Source organism: Piliocolobus tephrosceles, chromosome 6, assembly GCF_002776525.5.
Source record: "Piliocolobus tephrosceles isolate RC106 chromosome 6, ASM277652v3, whole genome shotgun sequence".
Lineage (NCBI taxonomy): Eukaryota > Metazoa > Chordata > Mammalia > Primates > Cercopithecidae > Piliocolobus > Piliocolobus tephrosceles.
Genome location: NC_045439.1, coordinates 79814488 through 79830246, shown reverse-complemented (window position 1 = coordinate 79830246; position 15759 = coordinate 79814488). Strand labels below are relative to the sequence as shown.

The 15759-nt window shown below is 40.0% G+C and overlaps 2 long non-coding RNA genes across 2 annotated transcripts in view; both read right to left on the bottom strand.

The window, feature by feature from the left end:
• Positions 1-15759, bottom strand: part of LOC111552756 — a 246961-nt gene that overhangs the window by 62288 nt on the left and 168914 nt on the right. The gene's annotated exons all lie outside the window — the stretch shown is intronic.
• LOC111552755 overlaps positions 1-15759 on the bottom strand; it is a 42845-nt gene that overhangs the window by 16171 nt on the left and 10915 nt on the right. Inside the window, exon 3 of the long non-coding RNA XR_002734722.2 lies at positions 7925-7970. This is a non-coding gene — a long non-coding RNA (uncharacterized LOC111552755). The remainder of the gene's footprint in view (positions 1-7924; positions 7971-15759) is intronic.

Sequence of the window (15759 nt, the reverse complement as noted above, 5' to 3'; positions counted from 1 at the left end):
AACAGATGACCAGAGTAAAGTCTGCACCAGTGTTCTCTAGTTAATGCCACAGTTTATTAGCACTTGCTTTTATAAAACACTTTGAAAATCTGAAGGCGGCGGTGCGGGGGGTGTGGAAGAAAAATGAGGCAAAAGCTTTCCGGTCTGTGCATGGTATTGGCCAAATGAATTTGTTACTTTAGAGCATCACAAGGTTTGTTTCTTTGTGCCTTTCCCTGGGTCATGCGGAAAAGTCTTTCAGTTGAAGCTGTATTCAAAGCAGGGGTTACATGTTCATTCAGTCATCATTTGAAGTAAATTGGAAGACATATTTTTCTATTCTGTATTTAGATGTTAGACTGGCTACGTTGGAGCAGAAAGGAAGAGAAGGAAAGCGGGGAGAAACAAGTAAAAATGAGAACTATAGTTTATATTAGCTTGTCTACGAAGCACCAAAAAAGTCACGAAATTTCATATTTTAGCAGCTAGAGAAAAGGTGTCCTCCCGCAGTTCACGTTTTTATGAATTTTATCGCTAAGCTTTTCATACCCACCTTGATTTATTAGCCTTTCTCAGCATTATATCTTATGGACCTGACAGAAGAACACAGTGCGATGAAACATCTGGTAAATTTTCCCAGATCCTATTATGAAATATCTTCAATTTTCAATTCAGTGAAAAGTAAACAAGTCATTGTCTTCCCCAGAAGTGATTCACTTTGCTGTCAGAATCCACAGGCTGTAGGCAATAGAGGTTTCAGAGTCCTTCCTCGGGCCAATGGGCACATGGGGCCCCATCTTTTGCAGTGCGGGTGAGTGGGAGGGGTCAGGAAACTCTTGGATGCTTCACCTAAACAAAGACATCTGCTTGCTCAGTGAAGGGGCCATTTTTTAATTTTCAAGTAATGTGCTTTGTTGTTGTTCAGAGGTCACTTATGAATTGACATTACATCAGCAAATAGTAATTGCTTAATTTCTGCAAAAATACCTCGTTTCATTTCCATTCCAACTTTTCAACCCAAACACATACACACACACCCCATGGCTAGGCTTGAAAAAGACAATGCAGATAATGTGGCCACCTACAGCTGCTTGTTGTATTACATTGCCAGCTTCTTTCTCAAAGGAAAGCATTCCAGCAGATCTTTCTGACAGCAGTCTGTCCTGGACTTAAATTAAAATGCACATTTCTGAAAACTTTTTATTCATTAAACAGAAAACGATGCCCAATAGCTGGAAAAGATACTATCAGCTTGGTATTTCAGGAGATTCTTTTTTCAACAGGCATGTTTATAGACATAACATATAGAGATACTAAGCAGATACACTTGACTGACAGACAGGGAGGCCTGAACCATAAGGACTTCAAACAAGCACGTACTAGCTTCAAGTGCACTGAGCATCTGCCAAGAGACTGAATGACTCAGAACCAGATGATTTTATAACAACACATATGGAGAAACTGAGGTCGAATGTGGGAAAGAGATTTGGTTAGCGTTTCACGTAAGTGATATCAGTGTGGTGCAAACAATTCAGATGTTAGAAAGTGGGGTAAAAAAAGGCAAAGATAAATGCTTCCAAAATTAGAGTGGGTTGGCTTGATTCTGAAATCACTGCAGCAACTCCATTACAGAGGCTCAGAAATGGTCCACAACAGGACATCTGAACTGTGGCTAGCATCTGATCCATTCGAATCATCAGAGGCTGTCTCTGCAGTTCACAAAGATAAGCTCAATGATTGAATCTTATAAATATCACCCATATCAATCACAGTGCTGGCCACGTAATACGCATTCAAGAAATGTTTATGCAAGAAAGGGTGGAATTGTTTTCATCATTTTGGATCATACCTTCTACATCAGCTGTGTACTTCCTGCTTTTCTTCTTCCATTTGAAGCTGAATGAAGACAGAGGGGGATCCACCCCTCCCTAAATCTTTTTCCTTGAAACAAATGAGCCTGCTGGAAACCCTGAGTCTCTGGCACCATTGTTAATACAGTTTCTCTGTCTTTCTCTCCTTTTGATTTCACCTTAATAAGCCCTAAGCCTATTAATGCTTCTACCTGGGGAAGCCAGCAAGGGGAGAAGAAGGAACACCACCTGTATTTTGACCTTCCTTTTCTCCAGGAGCCAAATTATGTTATTTTTGTAAAAGCATCTCTCCTTTCTTTCCTAGTTATCTCTCGGAGATGATGGTGGATCTCTGCCGTGTGGGGGCTGCTTATCTCGGTGGGGGTCTGGTGGTGGACTTTTAAAGTTGGTCCTAGCTGAGCTGGCTGTCTGCAATTCTTTGTGCTATTTATTTACTTTTTTAAAAAAAGGAAGAATCATCTATTGCTGTCTCCTCTGGCGTGCTGGTGTAGCAAATGTGAGTGAACGTTTTCATTTTCAGCTCCAGTTTCTTAATCCCTTGCAGTGGAAGAAAGACAGTAGGCCAGTAAACTCAGAACTTCCCAGGCCCCACACTCATGCTCAGCTTTACGGTAAATATTGTAATACTGCCCCAGGAAAGTGGGACACAGGCATGGGAGAATGTCTAAAGGCAGTCTGAGTGTGCTCCAGTCAGTCGTATTTTCTTCTATGACAAATAGTTATCCTTTTGGTGAAATCTGTTTAAAAATGCTAATCCAGGTTTGTTATAGTTGGCCTCAGCCAGCAAGCCTGCAGGCCTGCCAGGCCGAGCAGCCATGTGTGACCCTGTTCCTTGAAAACAGCTTCACCCAGGGCTCAGGCGTCTTGTGGAAGAAGGGTTTGCTACATTATAAAACCAAGGCAGTGGAGGCCAGAGCTAAGAGCAAGTGGCCTTGGAGTTTTCTTATTTGATATGAAAAAATTGGCAAAGCCTATTTCGGGGGGAGATCAGGGTTCAAAAAACAGTGGTCAAGAAACACTGGATAAGGCTAAATTTAGTGGTACAGAGAACTTTGATTCCTCCACCAGCCTCTTCATGTGGGATCAGATAGGAGAGCTGGTGTAAAAGCAAGCAGCCAGCGGTAAAGTGTTGAATATGAATGTGTGGGCTCATATCATGGGCTGGCTGCTGAGTGGGGTCATCTTTGTGGCCAGAACTGCTGTCTGTTAGCTCAGTTCGATTGCATGGGCCTTGCTGGCCTGGAGGAAGCAGTGACAGAGGCAGACCCATGCTTATCCAACCTCAGTGCCCATAATAGAGAAAAATTAAAGTAACACCTGAAAAATAAAAAAAGAAAAACAAAAAATGGCTACACAGCCAGGCAAGAAGGAAATGAAGACAGGATGGCTCTGAGCTGTGTAGTCTCCTTTTTTTCTTATTGTAGATTAAACTATGTTCTACAGAATGCTGAACTTCCACAAACACCTAACCTAAATATCCCCTGTATTAGGAAAACAGTCAAATTTCATAAAAAAAAAAAAATGAATTAAAAGGGAGCCCAAAATACTATTTTATGAAACTGAAGGCAGCTTTTTGAGTATAATGAGTAGGGTGTCTATGTGTGCAAAGATTAAGAGTGAGGGCAGGTAGTACACTTTTATTTAAAGGATTCCTGGTTAGGGAGGTAAGGGTATGGCCAAGAATGAGATTCTCAAGACAAGAGAACCTAAATTACTGCACACAGTAAGGCAATAATAACAACAAGAACTTGCTGTCATGTGAAATGAGGTTTTCATTTCCTCTGTTCCAGTCTCAGTAACAGGGTGGGGAAGAGAAGAGTGGACAGGAGATTCAATGAGGAAAGCATAGGTCCCAGCAATAAGATGAGGAAGCCAGGGTCCAAGGAAAGAGCTCTCAGGACAGGATGATGGGGATGTGCCAATAGTGAGAGCTCAGCAATTATGACATTGCATAACTGCTGTGGTTTGAATGTGTGTTCCCCCAAATTCATGTGTTGAAATCCCAGCCCCGCTGGGATGGTATTGGGAGGTGGTACCTTTGGGGAGGTGAATACAGTTAGTGCCCTTAGAAAAGAGACCCCAGAAAGCTCCCTTACCCCTTCCACCATGTGTGGTCTCAGCAAGAAGATGGCCATCTACGAACTAGGAAGTGGGTCCTCCCTACACACCAAATCTGCCTTGATCTTGAATGCCCCGGCCTCCAGGATTGTGAGAGGTAAATATCTGTTGTGTGTAAGCCCCTGAGTTTACGGTATTTTTGTTACAGCAGCCTGAACAGACTAAGACAACAAATGCTACAATCACTCTCTGGCTTTCCTCACATCTTTTTAAAAAGAGCTTGAAAAGCCATTAAGTTTAGGATCCACCTGGTGATGAGGCTGCTTTGGGTACACTGTGCTCACACTGCAGGTCACAGGGACCCAGAAGCCAGAAAGGACTGAGAAAGTGAGCCAGGTTGGGAGAATGCTGTCAGGTGACACCAGGACACATGGGGACCATCTAGGAATTCTCAGAAATGTCCCCCAAAAGCATGGTCAACAAAATGAGGAATGAGCTGAAGCTATCTTACTTTAATAGTTAAGCCAAAGTTAAACCAGAAGCAAAGTTAACCCCTAAGTCTGAGAATTGGGAAGACTGTGTCACATGGCCACAGACACTGCTCATATTGATGAAAAACATAGATACCATGTTGTTCTGTGAGCACAATGGTGCCCACGTGCACACCAGGATAGACAAACACCTAGTTTCAGAAATGCTGATTCGGCTGTCCCTACCGTCTTCCATAATTCCTGGCACACTTCCTCATCTCCCTGCCTCCTCTCCTATAATCGTCTCCTCACATCTCCCTGGCTGTGTAGCAATTAGCAAGCCTGGCGGTGCAGGTCCTGCAGAGCCTGGTGGCTACACTGTCAGTCAGCAGCTTTATGCCAGCCAAGGAGTGTGGGAGGCTGTGATGATTTATTGAATTTATTGTTTCTACTAATATGAGTAAACAGGCCAAACTACTTTTAAAAAACCAGAAGTGAAACTACTTCTCCTGGGGAATCATTAATATAAAATAAAATGATTGGTGGAGAGCTTTAATGTAATATCATGCTAAATGTAGAATAGTACAAGGTTAAATTGCTTTCTGCTATCTGTTCTTTTTGTCTTACAGTCTAACATTCTGTATGATATTATCATTAAACCACATAAAATGTTACTTCCTCATTGTCCTGAGACTTGAGTAAATACTTTATTTTTGTTAAGTTGCTATTTTTTTGAGGGGGAGCAGGGGTGGGTGCTTATTTCTATTTTTAAAATTTATTATTACTGAATTAAATTTACATATAAATAATGAGCTTAGAAAAATATATTCACCCGTAAAACCACTACCCTAATCAAGACATAGAATATCTCCATCATCCCAGAAAGTGGCCTTATGTTCCTTTCCAGTTACTCCTAACCAAAGCCATCCCCTGCAAGGTCACCACTGTTTCCATTTCAAAGGTTAGTTCAGTCTGTTGCCGAACTTCATATAAACAGGGGCATGCTGTATATAGTCTTTGGTGTCTGATTCCTTTGCCTCAGAGGTTTTTAATATTCATTCATGTTGGTGTATGCCCCAATGATTTGTTCATTTTTATTGCTGAGTCCTATTCCATTATATACATGTAACACAATGTGTATATTCATCCTACTGTTGATGGACATTTGGGGAGTTTCCAGTTTGGAACTATTGTGATTAAAAGCTGCTATAAAAGTTCTTATGCAAGTGTTTTTGTAGGTACGTTTTCATTTGTCTTGGGTAGGAGTAGAAGTGTAAGATCAAAGAGTAGACGTATGTTTAACATTAAAAGGAACTGCTAAACAGTTTTCCAAAGTACTCACAACGTTTTTCATTTCTACCAGCACAATAGGAGAGCTCTGGTTGTTCCACATCCTTGATGCCTTCTTTGATGTCAGCCATTCTAGTAGATGTGGAATGACATTTCGTTGTTGATGTAGTTTGGATGTTTGTCCCCTCCAAATTTCATGTTGAAACATGATCCCTGGTGTTGGAGGTGAGGCTTAGTGGAGGTGTCTTGGTCATGGCGGCAGATCCCTCATGAATGGCTTGGTTTCCTACTTGCAGTAAAGAATGAGTTCTAACTCTATTAGCTAATGTGAGAGCTAGCTGGTTAAAAGAGTTTGGCATCTCCTTCTCCCTCTCTCTCGTGCTCTCTCCCTCACCATATGATATGCCTGCCCCACCTTCACCATCCACCATGATTGTAAGCTTCCTGAGACCTCACTAGAAGCAGATGCCAGCACCATGCTTTCTGTACAGTCTGCAGAACTGTGAGCCGAAATAAACCCCTTTTCTTTATAAATTACCTGGCTAGCCTCAGATGTTCTTTTACAGCAACACAAAATGGACTAAGACAATTACAGACTTAATTTTTATTTCTCTTATGATGATGGTGATCCTATTTCCATGTGATTATTGGCCATTTGCATATTTTGTTTTTGAGAAATCTCTATGCACATATTTTTTCCATTTCATTATTGAGCTATTATCTTTTTATGTTATGGTTATTTATAGATGTATTTACACATTCTAGATAAAGTCCTACTATGTTCTCCAGTCTGTGGCTTACCTATTTATTTTCTTAACATTACTTTTTAATGAGAATTTTTTAGTTTTGCAAAGCCTAGTTTATCAACTTTTTTCTTTTATATGTAGCATTTCTTCATTTCCTCTAGGCAATCTTCATTTACCTGTTTGAGTGGTTTTTCCACTGAATATTAAAAAAAAAAGTTTAGAAAGTGTTCTCAATAACAAAAATGCCAGATTACCTATGATTTTAAAAATATCTCTTTATTTTTATTATTTTAATTTTAGTTGCCCAAATGCACTAGTATGCTGGTAAACTGATTTCAGCTTGGGCAGGGGAAGCCCTGATTTATAGTATTTGTCAATTTCCATGGTGTGCATACTCCCACCATGGCTGATTTTAAACTGTGATTTAAAAACTGGCTTACAAAATTCCTGAATATTTGACAGTGGGCTCTCATTAGCTATTATGAGCCCCTCCAGCACACCACTGCAAATGCCACATGAAAACATGTGGCCAAAGATAAACCCTTAGGGAAACATTGTTTCCAGGAACACTAGAAAGATGCCATGTTTTGAAAGACCCTTTGGAGCAACAGTGACCATGACTGACCTCAGAGTCAGATCTGACTTCCAACTATGGTTCATATACACAGAAGTGCAGATCAGAGTGATGTGAAAGCCAAAAATTCAACACTGAAAATGATGAGCCCACTGTCCTGGTAAATTAGTTTAAGACTAGAGGGTCTGCTGATATTCCAATTACTGATAAGATGAAGAGGCAACTATCACCTGGAAATGCTAAAAGGAAACTGTATGGGAAACTGGAGGACCTGATAGGCTGGGGCAAGAGGATAGACACTGACACTATAGACGAAGGGAGCAGAGTAGAGACCGACAAGGAACGACTCGGGAAGCCTCAGGACCCATGGATGTATCTTCTACTAGTAAGTTCACCTGGAGTAGGAACTGAACGTTAAACCACAAACGCCAGTGAGAAGGTAAGTGGATATGTATCATCCACCCCTGCTGTGGTGAGGGACATGCTGACGTTACACCACAAGAAAGGGCCATGGGCTCAAAACACCTTTGAGTAATAAGGAAGAGTCGCATACATTACTTTCTTTTCATCAAAAAGATAAGAAAATTCATAGTAATCTCCTACCATGGTAGTAAAGAAAAAGAGGCATTTCACAGCAATCATTCTGCAACGAATTTTCATATTAGAGTGGGGAAAGCCTAGAGATTTACAGCTGCATATGGTTCTCTGTAGCAGCAATAACAGAAATAGGGAGCAGGGAACATATTTTGAAAAACCTATATTCTTTCAAAACTAAGCTTTGACCAATTATAGACAGATTTGGAAGCATTTCCAGTTTAAATATATTAAAGTTATTTTATGAAATATACTATATGTGCATATATATACATATATTTATATTTAACTTAGTTTAAATCATAACAAAATGAATCCACTTATACTCACTAACGAGCTTACATAGTTGTCCCTCTGTATTCGTGGGTTCAGCATCTGCCTGCAGATACTGCAATCCACAGACTACAAATATTTTTTAAAAAACAATTAAAAATAATACAAAATTCAAAATAATGCAAATTTAAAAATAGTACAAGAACTATTTTCATAGCATTTACATTGTATTAGGTATTATAGGTAATCTAGAGATGATTTAAAGTATATGGGAGGATATTCATAGGTTATGCAAGTTCTGCTCCATTTTATATAAGGGACTTGAGTATGGGGGATTTTGGTATCCACAAGGAATGAATCCTTCATGGAATACCAAGGAACAACTGTATAATAAAAATTCCCCAGTGCCAGTACTTGATATTCATCCCTTGATCCAGTTTCCCCACTTCCCTCCATTCATAGAGGAAACTTTTCTTCATTTCAGGCCCCAGTGGTTTTCCTAACTCTACTATCTGCTCAGTCATGAACTAAAATGATGTTGTTGTTTTATAATTTATCCCACAGTTATATGTGTCCTATATTAAGAGATATTTCTTTCACACTAGTGTGGCAAATTTTTAGAAACAGGAAGTCCATATATTTTTAGGATCACTAAATATTAGGCTTGTAGGGGACCTGCTCATCAAGGTGCCCCCACCCACGTGCTCTTTCTCAGCGAAGCTGCCCCACCCTCTCCAGCACAGCAAGCTGCAGAGCCTCAACCTCATCCACACCCCACTCCTGTTTACAGCTGATTACATGAAGCTTAGACACCTGAAACAAGCAGGGCTTGGTAACGGGAAAATGGAGATCTAGGTAGCTCATCTTGGCTACTGGGTTTGAGAAGTTATGTAGAACTGGGACTGAGGGTACTGCTTTCTCTCATATTTACTCTCTTCTGCAGAGAGGAAGGATGAAGGGGAGGGACTTTCTAGTCTAACTCCCTCATGATTCCTAGTTGTACTTCTTGCTTATTGGTAATGTGTGCTGCTTTGTAATTTTTTCAATGACTGTATCTTTTTTACATTTTTGTTTGAAAAGTTTTAATGAGGTTCTGTTTCTTAGGAACTAAGTTTCTCTGATAAAGACAAGCTCATGTTGGCTTGAGGAGATAGAAAATGCTGATAGAAGCTACAGTGGCCCAATGTGAGAATAAATGAGAGTCTAGCCAGGAAAACATCAACATCTTCAAGCATTTCCAACAGAGAGAATTTAATGCAGGGAGCTGGTAACCCACGTGATAAGGGAGCTGAGCACCAGTCAGAAGATGATGAGAAACCTAGAGTTTAGCAACAGCAGGAAGCCACTATCACACCTAGTCTAGAGGGACAAAGAGAGCAGGAGGTGTTACTGGAATCAAAGGTTTGGGTTTTGTTGGGGGTTGGGGTTCTGGAACCACGAAGGGCCTGTCTGGTGAGAGATGGAACCAACACAGAGGCATAGCTACCGCCAAAGAAACCATCCATGGCACAGTGTGAGGGGAGAAATACTTCTGGACTTCTTCCTTTCCCCATTCTGCAATTTTCCTGTTAGTGTCTTCCACTAGGTAAATTCAGCCAGAAGCCGATTGACCCTGAGTACGATAATGTGGAGAAGAGCAGAGGAAGGAAAGAAATGAATCTGAGGTCCAGGACTGGTACAGTGTAGATGCAAGGCATTCTTCTCTCTTTGTCAGCAGAGTGAAATAATCATGAATATCATGTATATGGAAACAACTTAAGTGGCCAACGATAGGTAAATGGTTAATTGGTTATAAAATATTATGTGGCCTTTAAAAATAATATTTAAAAGAATCTGCAATTATATGAGAAAATATTAAAAGTTGAAGGTTACGTAAAAATTTAGAAAAATATTACATATAATTTCAGCTACTTAAATTATATGTAGAAAACAACTGCCAAGTATGTATATCAAAAGTTAAATATTGTTCTATTTTAAGATAATGGATCTTTGTATTTTCTTATTTATAAATATTTTTTGTATTGGGAAAATTATCAACATTGAGCATCTATTACTATTATAACTGGAAAAGATTATCTTTATCACCACTTGGAATATGAAATCCATCGGGGAAATGAATACAGCTCCCAGGAAGTTTATCAGCCATTTGGTGACATGACTATTAGAAATGATAGTCATGATACTCTCATCTTCCTATAGTATTTTGCATTTTATGAAACACTTGAACTATTTTTTCTTTATAATCTCACGAACTAGCTTTTCCTGTCTTGCAGAGAAAGAAATAGAAATGTTACAAGATAAGACTAGTACTAAAAGTGAGAGCCAAATTCGGAGCCTTGGTGTCCCTTGCCAAAGCACTCTGGGAGTCAGTACTCTTCTCCAACTACTTCAGAGTTTCCTCTTTCAAGACACATGGTAGGAATATACTTTTCTACTTCCTGGGAAGTGTGGTCATGTGATGTGCCTTGGCCAATGAAATAGCAGCATAAATAATATGTTTTACTTTCTGGTAGACACTTTAAAAGCTGGCGTACAATTAGTGACAGTCTCTTTCTACAATCATGGTCGTTGTGGGAACACATCTAGAATGAAGCCTCCATAAGCCTAGGCCTTTGAGAATCCCATCTATTCACCTGCTTTGGGCAATATAGCACAAACAAAAAATAAGCTCCACTGGGCTAAGACACTGAGATTTCAGGGATGTTTGTAAAGCCTAACCTAACCCATTTTGATCAAAACAGAATTTATTTTCTTCACAGCACTAAAATGTGTATCTGATATTTCTATTCATATCCAAAGATAATTGAGTAGTGACTACTTGTATAAACAGTCCATATACTGTACAAAAAATAAAAATATCAGAGCAGAATAGTCAAAGATATATGTTTTATTTGTCTAGAATAACTTCATAAGTGATACAGAAGTAATTGTGTAAACTCAAAAAGAGATGGAAATAACAAATGTGGTTTGGAAAAAATCTCCCAGGCACTACTTTTTTGCTTTCTCTTCCTCTTCTCTTCTTTAAAAAATGTAAATTGGTTTCCTTCCTTCCTGTATCAAAAAGCCATTAAGGCAGACCCAAATATGTAGGTGATCTGAAGTAAGCAGGCTCAAGCAGGGGTTGGGCTTGCAAGCAAGGAGGGGGCAGCCAGGTGGGGTCAAGAGATTGATTGCATACCAGGAGACTTAGGTAGTGGGAACACTGGGTGACAGCTTTCTCACTGTCAAGCAAGAGAAGTACAAATATGAAAAGGAGAAAATTTAAAATAGACCCTGTGGTATTGGATTGGAATTGGAAGTAGCAATGATTTTCACTGCAGTTGAAAAGTAAAGAATGAAAGAATGAATACTACCTACATAGACACACACACACACACACACACACACACACACACGACTGATCTTCAGGTGTCAGGGGAAGAACAGGATATGTCTGAAAGTGAGTCTGGAAAACTTTTTGGGACAGAAAATAAGGAAATGATCAAAGAACGATGAGGAAATGCCCAGAGTTTACATACATAGGGTCTTTTATTGACCAAACTTGGGCAACTTGAGCATCAAAATAAATAATAAGAATTGTTTATAATCCATTGAATTAACTAGAAAGCCAAGAGTCTAGACTGATATGAATAAATGAATGAATTCATCAGTGAAAAGGGAAAATCCTTCCTTATGACAGGAAGCCAGCTAATAAATGTAGAAGGAATGACAGTATTGGAAAATAACCATTTAGCAACCATCACAATAATCATTAATCTGGACAAGAAACATTTTGATGAGTGCAAAAACATGTGGTTACTGACTTCAAACTATACTACCAGGCTACAGTAACCAAAACAGCATGGTATTATACAGAAACAGACATATAGACAAATGGAACAGAACAGAGAACACAGAAATAAGCCCTCACATCTACAACCATCTAATATTTGACAAACCTGACAAAAACAAGCAACGAGGAAAGCATTCCCTATTTAATAAATGGTACTGGGAGAACTGTCTAGCAATATGTAGAAAATTGAAACTGGATCCATTCCTTACACCTTACACAAACATTAACTCAAGATGGATTAAAGACTTAAATGTAAAACCCAGAGCTATAAAAACCTTAGAGAATATCTAGGCAATACCGTTCAGGACATAGGCACAGGCAAAGATTTCATGACAACAACATCAAAAACAATGGCAACAAAAGCAAAAATTGACAAACGGGATCAAATTAAACTAAACAGCTTCTGCAGAGCAAAGGAAACTATCAGAGCAAATAGACAACCTACAGAATGGGAGAAAATTTTTGCAACCTATCCCTCTGACAAAGGTCTAGTATTTAGAGTTTACGAAGAACTTAAACAAATTTACAAGAAAAAAACAAACAACCCCATGAAAAACTGGGCAAAGGACATGAACAGACACTTCTCAAAAGAAGACATTTGTACAGCCAACAAACATATTAAAAAAGCTCAACATCACTGATCATTAGAAAAATGCCATCTCACACCAATCAGAATGGTGATTATGAAAAAGTCAAGAAATCACAAATGGTGAGGCTGTGGAGAGATAGGAATGCTTTTACACTATTGGTGGGAACATAAATTAGTTCAACCATTGTGGAAGACAGTCTGGTGATCCCTCAAAGACGTAGGAGCAGAAATACCATTTGACCCAGCAATCACATTCCTAGGCGTATACCCAAAGGAATATAAATCATTCTATTGTAAAGATTGATGAGCATGTATGTTCACTGCGGCACTCTTCACAATAGCAAAGACATAAAATCAACCCAAATGCCTATCAATGATAGACTGGATAAAGAAAATATGGTACATACACATCATGGAATACTATGCAGCCATAAAAAGAAACAATATCATGTCCTTTGCAGGGACATGGATGGAGTTGGAAGCCATTATCCTCAGTAAACTAATGCAAGAAAGGAAACCAAACCCTTCATGTTCTCACTCATAAGTGGGGCCTGAACAATGAGAACACATGGACACAGGAAGGGGAATAACACACACTGAGGCCTGTTGGGAAGGGGCGGGGAAAGGGAGAACTTCAGGAAAAATAGCTAATGCATGCTGGGCTTAATACTTAGGTGATGGGTTGATAGGTACAAGAAGCCACCATCGCAAACGTTTACCCATGTAACAAACCTGCACATCCTGCACACATACCTCAGAACTTAAAATAAAAATAAAATAAAATAAACCTTGGCTGGGAACTAAAAAAAAAAAAAAAAAAACAAAGAAACATGGGTAAAAGCTAAATGAGGAATGGGATTTTACATTGTGTCAAAGTACAACCCATATTATATTTATTAATAACAAAGAAAGAGTAATTTTACAGTGAAGAAATCTGGCAGGCACCATTTCAATCAAGTGATCAACCTTAACACCACCAGTAACATGACAGATATTGGGTGCCACTTGAGAGAATGCATTGCAAAGATCACAGCATTTGTGGTATTTCCTCCATAAAACATGTCATTGATGTCTAATCATGAGGAAAATTCAGAAAATTCAAATTGAAGAACATTCAACAAAATGACTAGTCTACAATCTTCAAAAATGTCAGGGTCATGGAGGTCAGGGAAGACTAAGGAACAAGAGCATATGGGAGGTTTTTCTACTCTTCTTGCAACTTTTCTCTAATTTGGAACTGTCAAAATAAAGTATTAAACAAATCTCTTAGCACGGCACAATAGGTTCACAGCAGCCACTAGAGGAGGGAGGGTCCAGTGGAGCAGAGGGGGGCCCTGTGCCGGAAGAGAGGCCTTGAGGCATCGTCAGCATTTCTCACAGTATCACCCAACAAAATCAACCCTCTTGTGAACTTCCACTGTTCCTTTGCAGTAAGTGGGTGATGGGCACTAACAGTCTTGCTGGCTGGGTAAAGATGCTTTCCAATTTCTGCAAATTCTCCATGTGGAAGAGTCAGATAAGATAAGGGAATTCAGTGAGTACAGGCCAGGAAAGCAAGAGGAGAAGGGCACAGCAGGCGAATGAACCAGGGTCCAAGAGAAGCTGCAACCCAAACCGCTGAGCAGACAGCAGCCCTAGAGAGAAAAGCAGGAGCACAGAGGACACGTCAGTGGGTAGTGTAAGAGCTTGCAGCTGGGGATCCCTGCAAAGGAAAAGAAGGACAAGGTAGGGGCTGGAGGCCACCACCAGATAGCCAGGGTATAAAACTGGGGGAAAGGAGGCCAGATCAGAGAACCAAAGCGAAAATATGTAAAAACGAAAGACAAAAAGTAAAAATATATCAAGCTGATAAGAAGCAAAAGGTCAGCAGGGCCTCAGAGATAGGTGGACTATTTATTGGTGTTAGAAAGTGAGATTACAAAAAACTGAAATAAATTCTGTGCCTGAGAGTTTATGGGAAAGGCTGGCAGATGGGAGACAGAAATATAAAATCCAGGAAGAAAAAAAAAAGCACAGCTAGAAAAAGCAAGGGAGTGCACATGTTGATAATATAAAGATTATACTACCTGGAATGTGATAAAGCATCAAATTTGGAGAAATCACAGCCTAGTGTTCAAAATTGGCAGGGAAAAAATAGCGACACTTCTCTTTAAAATTGCATCCTAAAGACAAGAAGCTGTTGTTACTCTGTAAAGAGATGAACATGCTGTGCTCAAAACATCATTCTGGGATCAGAGGAAGTAAGAAGAAAGAGGGAAAGCCTCATCTGACATTCCTAGTCGGGAACCTGAGTCTTCTGATCCGACTGGTGGGAAGACACACAGAATTTACCTCCACAGCCTGAGGGCATTCATCTTAGCATCCCTAGTACCTGATACAAGAGCCAGTCACACGGCAGTTGCTCAATACGTTTTTTGTCACTATCTGAAGATTGAAAGTTTTCCCCAAAGGATAAAAGCAAATAAAGAAAAAAGGGAAGAGTCTATTATTAGTTGAGATCTCAGGGAGAGTACCAGGAATAAATAATTATGGAGTAAACAGTCACATTAAGGCTACCTTTTAGGATTTCATTTTAAAACATTTTGAAACAAACTTGCAAAGATTTTAATCAGCAATTTACCACCATAAATGGTTCCTGTAAAACTCCTAGAAGAAACCAATGAACGTACCCAGAACAACTCCTATACATTCTTCTGTGAAATGCATTTCCCTGGTCTCTTTCCCCCTCCACCCACTCGAGTCAGGTGGTCCTAGCTAAGGCTGGAAGTCATACCACCGGGATATCCAGATGTAGCATCGCTAGTGGTAGCCCACCTGCAACTGCTCAGCCTACTCCAAACACTCCTGCAGACAGTTTCCCTTCATACTGACTGCCCACTGTAGTCCCTGCCTAAGCAAGAGTCTGGCTGCAGAACAGGTCCAGCCACAGTGCCCAGGCAGTGGAATGCTTGAGCGGTAGTGTCCCTAGAGAGAAAAGTTCAACCAGTGAGAATGGAAGATGATGGCTTAATAGCCCAGTGTCCACACCCTCCGCTGGGGGCAGTTCTGAGATGTACTTCTCACAGACACAGAGGGTCCTCAGCATGGTTGAGCTGTGGATGCCAATGTCATTACCAAATTCTGTACTGATCCTCTTCCTGCCTCACCGCTCCACTGCTTCACAGTGCTCTCTGGGACAATGCTCCCAAATTAACGACTTGCATTCAAACCCTTATATCATAATCTGCTTTCGGGGAGAACCAAACTAAGACATCAAGGATGAGAATGTAACCTAAACAAGGGCAATCACAGTCCTGCCTTGAATGTTTTCAGATTAGAGCTAAGGGAATAAAGCCTCTTCTTGTTGGAGAATCCGGGAAAATGAGAATAGTTGCTGATGATAATCAGAGTTCCAGTTTGGCAGAGAAAGCTGGTGTATTAGTCCATTTTCATACTGCTGTAAAGAACTACTTGAGACTGGGTAATTCATAAAGGAAAGAGGTT